The sequence below is a fragment of the Daphnia magna genome, linkage group LG1 (assembly GCF_020631705.1).
Source record: "Daphnia magna isolate NIES linkage group LG1, ASM2063170v1.1, whole genome shotgun sequence".
NCBI classification, from domain to species: domain Eukaryota; kingdom Metazoa; phylum Arthropoda; class Branchiopoda; order Diplostraca; family Daphniidae; genus Daphnia; species Daphnia magna.
Window position 1 is genome coordinate 9080172 of NC_059182.1, and position 8676 is coordinate 9088847.

Consider the following 8676-nt stretch of genomic DNA (forward strand, 5'->3'; position numbering starts at 1 on the left):
GACGATAAGGTGAAATTCGTTTATATGTATGCCTGCATCTTCTTTAGATCAAAGGCCTCTAGCAGTTACCTCTAGTGAAACCCCATCCCAGCCGGAAAGTGAGGCGTCTGAAATAATTGACAAATCGGACTCTCCGCCTGCCAGTGCTTTACCATTTACTTTTCTCAGATTGTTGTCCCACCATACCAACTCTGCCCTTGCCTCTTTCGATAGAAGGCATTTACAGTAGAGATCAAAGCGAGCTCTCTTAGCTGAGTCGATGTAACATCTTTAGATTCCCCGGAAATGTGCTTGGGCGAAGGGTACCGCAGTCTTTGCTCAAGAAAGGTTACCCAACAAAGAAACAATAAGTCTTAACGAGGGCTGTGGGTTATGAAATAGTTTTGTTAAGAGAGTTTCTAGGGAAGTATTGTTAGGGGTGGGGAGACTGAAGGATAAATTCCTAGTGTAAAGCCACTCTCTCGGGTGAATGACTTTACGAAGTAAGACCATTTGCAGTGTGAATAAACTCAGAGGTGTATTTATCCCCAATGATGAATAAGTATTATCAAGCTGAGGCAAAAGGGGTACTAAACGAGTAGGGATACATGGACTTGAGTCCAATAGGGAAACTAAACGTGAAAGTCGAGACAAAGTAACTTTATGTTACCGTGGTTGTGCGGGCGTACAGTATCCTGCACAAAAATCCGAACACCGATTTAATTTTTTAAAGCCACCTATTGGCGGAGTAGCGGGTTTTTTGTTTTTTGTTTTAAGGAGGAGGGTAGACGGGGTGATGGACACGGCAGGGCAGGGTTGGGTAAGTCTAGACCTAAAAAAATTGCCTTAAGGTATTACGCTTTAAGGCAAGATACAAGTCAGGACATTTTTGCAACCCCCAGGGGGTTTTTTTTTTTAAACGGCAGTTGGAAATTTAGGGCTTTGGCTTGGAAATGTTGCTTACCGAAACAATTTAGCTTATGTTCCAGCTGCTTGTGAATGTTTACGTCGTTGACAATGGCGTAGGTGTAGCCCTTCTGAATATGATGCTGGAGATCGGTGTTCGATTCCAGATGAGGTGATGAATTATTGTGTTTATTTTACGAGAAATTCTCGTTCATATATAAAACAAGTTGTCATCGAGCAATATGTGTTTTTTAAAAATTACATAACTTAAAAAATAATAATTTACTTCGTTCTAAAAAAATTAATCAATCATCAGCATATTCGAATGACGATTATTATAAAGATATGAAACATTTCTCAATTCTTTGTCGGGAATCGAACACTGATCTACGGCGTCGCATCCAGAGGCTCTACACATATGCCATCGGTATCGACATAATTGTGCACAGGCAGCTCTCTAATTTATTTTGGGTATGGAATATTACACAGCCTAAAACCAACATTTCCAACTGTCGTTTTAAAAAAACACATCACCCTGGGGGTTGCAAAAATGTCCCGACTTGTTACTTGCCTCAAAGCGTAATACCTTGAGGCATAAAAAAAATTTCTAGACTTACCCAACCCTGCCCTATGTGTCCATCACCCCGTCTACCCTCCCTCTTAAAGAAAAACAAACAAAAACCCTTTACCCCGCCAACAGGTGGCTTTAAAAAATTAAATCGGTGTTCGGATTTTTGTGCAGGATACTGTACAAGCGTGAGAGGACAATAGAAGGAAAACGGGAAACTAGACTACTTGCCGACACGTATAGTATTTGGAATACGTGTTGAGAATATAATAAGAATGTTTGCGATGCAGGGAAAGAAAATAAGAACAAATAAGTTGGGAGGAATAACTAGTGAACTAAAAAAAATAATCTAAAACATCAAAATAAAAAGTCTTCTGTTAAAGGTTGACAATTCAAGCTGAAGGCGACTCAACGTCTTGCAAGCTGGCACTTGTCTAACTCTTGTCAGAAAGTGGGTTCACCATGAAACGCCGCATCTTCGGGTATGGCATGATTTGTAATTACGTATTGGTGCTTCACTTGTGTAGCCAATCACAGACGTTTTGTAACATGGTGTGATGTTCATGACGCACAGGTACGTCACATGCATGAGTCAGAACCCGAAAGTTTTAACAAGGTCAACATAATTGCACACACAGCGGTTGAAGAGTACTTATTTTTCGCCATTTAAGTGTTTTCGGTACACTGAACAGTACTTTAAAATTTAAGTAGGGATTTTAGCGTACTGAAATAAGAAAATAACATACTTTTATCGGTTATATTATACTTAAACTAAAATGATTATACTTATCACCCCAACATACATACCAAAATAAAGTATTATTAATATGAATATATAGGGTAGTGGTTAGAGCGGCTGACTAGCGATGCTATTGCACAGAAGTACAGAGTTCAATCTCCACCAAAAACTAACTTTTTGTCGTTTTTAAGTGTACTTACATATTTAAATACGAAGCTCGAAATTACAGATAAGTAGGAGGAAAATTTAAGTATGATAATTAAATAAGTAGAATTGGCCTTTTATTAGGTATGAAAAATAAGTACTCTACAACCGCTGTGCATTGAGCAGCTAGCATCTACGTTTATAATAGTGAATAAGAATATAATATGAATATAAGGTAAGCACAAACAAGAAGCAAGTATATCATATTGTGGGTATCTTACGAAGATATATTTTTTGATGACTTCGTTGCATTAGTAATTTGTGATCATCACTAGTTTATTATCATCATTCCCAAGTATTCCAGGAATTGCTCGGAAACTGACGAAGATTTTTCCTAATTAATCACTAAACCGAGAGACGATACCCGAGACGATACTTAGACGATACCCACCACCCTTCGGAAATCGTGTAAAGCGTCTTGTTTTTCACCGTTAAAAATAAAAAAATTGTCTAGGTAAATAACTAGCTGTATTCTACGTTATCTCAAGTAGCTCACGGCTGTAGATAAATTAGGCTGTGAACATTTGCAAGTACAAATTGCAGACCATATAGTTCAATGGCATCTTCTAACAAATATTTTAAAAGGCCTGAAAAATAATCGACTGTTTCGGGTTTAGCGCATTCCCGTTCATTTGAAAACAATGTCATAGCCACGTGAAAATCCCAAAAATGATTATACAAAATACCTGATAAAATGTCTCGCATAAGAACTGGTGGTCCTAAAGCAAGTGCTATCCACTTATCTAGGAGTTCAAGAGGGACAAACTAGGAAAATCGGCTGAAATATAGGATCTAATGTCTTCAATCCTCTTCGCTAAACGATTTTGCTTCTCACGGGACCATTTTACATTCCTGTATTTTCTGCGAATCCAGGTTACGAACAATTTTCTAAGTTACCCACAGTTCAGTTAAATGCATGGGGTCCAATGGTATGCCAGAAATTAAATCTATATCGAGTTTCTTTTGTAATGTAACCCCGGGTTGTAATTTGCCCCTAGAAGACTGATCATTCTTTGGAAACGTATTTAGTTGCGGAAATGTTACTCGGGTAGAATAAGGATTATTACATTTGGGTTGTATAGAATGCCTTTTGTTTCGCACTTTGTGCTTTGGTATCATTGAATTCTTCATCCAGCCAATGCTGATAGGATTCTTGACACTATCACACATTGACTCCGATTCACTATCATACTCCGGATATGTTGACGTTGTTGAAGCAGCATTTGCATTTTCATACACCAGCGAGTTGAAAAATTTCCATGTGGTGTTTATAGGCTCCATTAAAGGTAAAAAGTATTATTTGTATTGTTTGTTCGTACTAAAGTCTTTGAGGTTTGCTACCTGATATACAACACTTTGTGTTTGGCGGGGAACAGATGAATTACTTGTTTTATCTCCCAACGGAAATCGTGATTGATGTTGTCTCATATTATACTTCGCTTCTTGAAACCTTCGTTGTTGTTGTCTTTTACCAGGAAACATTTTCTTTCCCTTCACTCTTGGCATTCTTTTGGCATTCATCAGCTAAATATAGTAACTTATAGAAAAATGGGCATTGTTAATATAAAATGGGACATAATAAAACGGGAATATTAAACTATACCTGTGTTTATACTAGTTAAATGTTTAAATCATAACTAACATATCACGTGTGAGGGTAGAAAATATACACAGCCATCAATGGTTACTGGTCATAGCAATTAACTAATATTCCTGGGTAAATAGTGAAAACTGAAAATACTCAATCCTTAAACTACGTTTCCCAAATGAACAGTTATTGTGGCCTTAATATTATTGCCATTATTGCTATTATTATTCCTATTATTGCCTCATTATTATTAGTTATTCCGACCCTACTTAACTAAGTGTCAAATTGGAAAGTTTGGCCATATCTTTTATCGAATGGGTTACTGAACTACTCGAAGAAGACGTATTTCCATGAAGCAACTATAAAGAGCTGCTTGAACCCACTCTGGTCTACTGGGCCGGATGTGTATATCCGTTTAGCTTCCACCAACCTGGTTCATTACCAAAAATGCTATAGTAATGGTACTTTCTATTATAAAATAGCTTCTCTATTTCCGTTTAAGGCGCCTATCATTCCGCTTATTTCTTACGCCATATACTATTTGAAAATTCAGCTTTTGTCAAAAAGCTTTACCAAGTCTATGACCGAGGTTACTGGTGTAAAAAGAATGACTGATGTCATAGCCCAAAGGTCCATGGCTTCCACTCAAAGATGTGGGAGAGGACAGATAACTGACTGATGGAGAATAAACAGATGGTGAAGCCGGAACATAATTCTTAAAAACCCGTACCAAATAAAGAACATGCTCCTTCATTTCTATACACGAACATAAATTTTTTTATTTAAGTACCTAGTCATATAGGTTCTGAAAAATACTTACTCTCAATGAATGCTAAAGGTTGTTCCCTTTTCAACTTTTCCTATTCTTCCTCTACGTCATCTTTTTTATCTTCTTGTTCAGCGCAATCCTTGGCAAGTTTGTCGAAAAAAGCCTAAAGTTTTATTTTGTTCTCCTGTAATACGATGTCTTCATTTAAAAAAAGCGGATTTTTCTTATGGTTCTCGATAGTGACCATAAATTTAAATATTTTAAGGCTCCTTTGTCCGATTCTTCGTAATTTCTTTCACTAGAAGGTTGGTTAGTTGACTGTGATGATCATCGTGTCTCTTTTCGACCACCATTCTACTGCCCCAGCCCACACTCTTCCAGTTACATCGTCGTGGCTCCCGCCCAACCCCTACTAGACGTTGACATGGAAATACCCGCCCCGTAAGTAGTCTACCTTATCCTTCCTCTATTTCTACTAGTGATTATTTCATATCCGGGTAGCCGACGTGACTGGCTGACGGATCCTAACATAAATATTTGTATACCACTCAAGGCAGACTTCCCAGAATATTGTCATGTACTAACCGTATCGTGAATCTTTTCCGCAATCAATTAAATTAGTCAATGTCAGACGTCCCATATAGCACATTTCTGCCGTCGGATGTCCGAATCATGGCCGAACATCCGCTAGATATCCATGTACTCAATGGGTAGTTCCAGGGATGTCCGTCGGCTAGTCCCCTTGGAAGGGAAATAGATGGGCGAAAATTATATTCTACGGACCTCCTTCCAACAGCCAAGAAGATTTTCAATTGTTTCATTTAAGGATCGGCCTCGAACCAATCGGGGCGCTTTTTTGCCAATCGGGTTTCTCATTTCGTGCCATCGAGGTGTGGCTCAGGGTGGAAAATTCTTCTCCCCGAATTCAATTGGGGTTTAATCGAGGCACTTAATCAGGGAAGCTACCCCGATTGCACTCAATCGATTCATCGATGCAAAAACATAATCGATTGACTGTTTCATCCGATCGATCCAATAACAACCCCGATAATAGCTCGTTCTACCCGCCTGACCCGATTTTTACTCTTAAGCCGAAAGAACGGCATTTTAAAAAATTGCGTTGGGGCAACAGCTTGACCTCAAATTTTCCCCCGCACCACCCCGGTTGAAACAGTGGTACCTCAATTCAGCCCTGAATGCACTTAATCGGAGCGGGGCGGTTGACTCGATTAGAGCTAATTGATGCCGATCGCTAAGTTTCTTTATTAATTGCCAAAATTTATTTGTTTCCAAAAGGGGAGAACTTAACCGTGTTCAAATTTTTCCCTTGAACGTATTTTTATTTTAAGTCCAGCATTCAATACGAAAAATAAAAAAAATAAAGGGAGTTATCTATTTGCCGGGTGGTTTATTTTTAAATTTATTTTAAAAAATTAATAAAATATATGTAAGTCGTGAGTTTGTTTGCATAGGCTTGCCGTTTAGCTTACGGGAACCAAGCCATCGGAAATTAACTTACAGAAAATATATATTATTCGGCATTTAATAATATTCGAAGCAAGTATACTTATGATAGGATTTTAATTTAAAATAATAAAAAACTACTTTAAACTTAATAAATCATGCTGAAGTTTAAAATTTAACAAATATTTTTCATAAATTGTTTAATTGCAATTGATACACTTCTGGTTCAACCTAAGTTCGACATCATCTTGACTTCTTAAAAATCCCGTTGGTGATTTGTTATCGGAAAAACTCAAGTTTTTACAACAACTCGATTTGTTTGTTCGAAAATGATGATTAGTATATTTTTCGATTGTTACAGTGGAAAAATATTCGACTGTGATGCGGGAGACCTGAGTTCGAATCCAGATAGAGCCTAATGTTTTTTCTAGATTAGAGGTCCAATATATCTCATATTTATAGCCAAACGAAAGCCCGTTCCGATATCTATAGAATGTCCGACGGCGCTGTTGAGGGCGGTCAAAACCAAACAAAAATACATCCATAGAACATCCAAATCGGATGTCGGGCTGTCCGGCGGATATAAAAAAGATGTACTCAACATCCGACCTCGACATCTGTCAGACATCCGACGGACTGCATTGTGTTATGTGGGTTGACTGACGAATTATTGCAATAGTCAAAAGGTACTTCAACGTTAGTGTCATCACCATGAGTAATCCATCTATGGATACACAATTAATTATATAGAAATTACAAGTTGAAAGCTTAAAAGAAAGAAAGAACTAGAACTATTTTGTAGTTCTTTAGTTGTTGTAACTACTCATTGTCGTGATGCATAGTTTAAAAATTTTTGGGAAGAGTGACCGATAAATTTTCAATTCAGATACAGTAAACTAATAGTCATAAGTTTTAGACAAATCAAATTAGACTCAAACCAGCAGTTTCATGAGTGACTTTCAGTTTCAAAGTCGGTAAAAAAGTATGTTCAGTAAGTATTGAGTAAAAAAGTATATGCTCAAATCAGTCGGTGATTATGAGACTTTAAGATTCAATACAATATACTAAATGGGACATTTAAAACTTACTTAAAATCTGCAACTGTAAGTTGCAGGAGGATTAAAACAGCAAAGGAATGAAAACGTCACCAAAAATTTGTTGAAAGACTCTCTCTTCTTCGACCACCAGACTGACGGCGATTGCCATGAGATCGCCACTTTGAGCTTTTAACGCGGTAGAAGTCCAATGTTTTCGAACAATATTGCCATGGTATTTCATAAAAACGTCAAATTCTTTAATGCAGCTGACCATCAGCAGACGATGTGGTGCCGTCAAGACTATTTAGTTCTTAATTTTTTAAAACAAGTACGAATTTAAATTAAACCAAATGTTTCGTGAACTTTTGGGTGAAGAAGGGGGCTCTAGGAAATCTGGAAAACGAGCAGCAGAACGAGAAGAAGAACTCGAGTATAGAAGAACTCAAGTAATGCTTGAGACTTTTGACGAAATTCAATTGAACTGTGTGCCACACCAACCAATTCGGGCCCATTATCCAAGGATCTAGTGGTCGGTGAACCTCAAAACCTCGCAGTAGTTAAAACTAAACAAGTTAAAATTACTTGCATCTGTATGATACATATTAATAAGGTTTACATAGATTCCCCAATATGAAAAACATCCATTATTCCTCCACAACAGTCCAGGTTTACAATTTACTCGAGAAACTGAAACACAGCAAATCCAGCATTTACAACCTGACAATGGGTATGTGAATTCGGATTGATTGCAATGATGACTACGATGTAAATATAAGTTTTTTATTATTCTGGATTGCAACAACAAATATAACTAGAGATCCTTTGGCTACAGGTTGACAAAGAAGAGTCCCGTCTGTTAACCTTCCCATATTGAATGTTGCATTCTATCTCTCAAATTTCTCGACAAAAAAAGTGCTTGGTCATCATATCAAAATTCTCAACATATCAAAATAAGTTGCCTACAAACAACTAACCAGTGTACATAATTTGATGTCCAAATACAGTCATTTAAAGGCTGAAGTGAAAATTTAGTATGTTTGCCGATCGCTTAAGTGTGAAAATGTTCTTCCCACGCAGCCCACTGACGTCTTTTAAAGGATGTTTATTCATCCTAACGGCACTACTAGGATTTCTTCAGTCTGTCCTGAAATTCTACAGTGACGACTTAAAGATGATTTTAGCAGGTGTTGATGACCGACAACAACTGCTCTAATACACGGATCTTTATGGTCACCTAAGCTAAAGCTCTCATTTTGGCATTCACTGGGACGACTTTTTGCTCTAAAAAAAAACGCTAAAAACATTATTCTGTCATCGGATTCAAACACGGGTCTAACGCATGACAGTCGATTAGTCTACCATATAGGAAACATTCAATACTCTAGGTAACTTTAGACTGACAAATTATACGGTGAAATAATT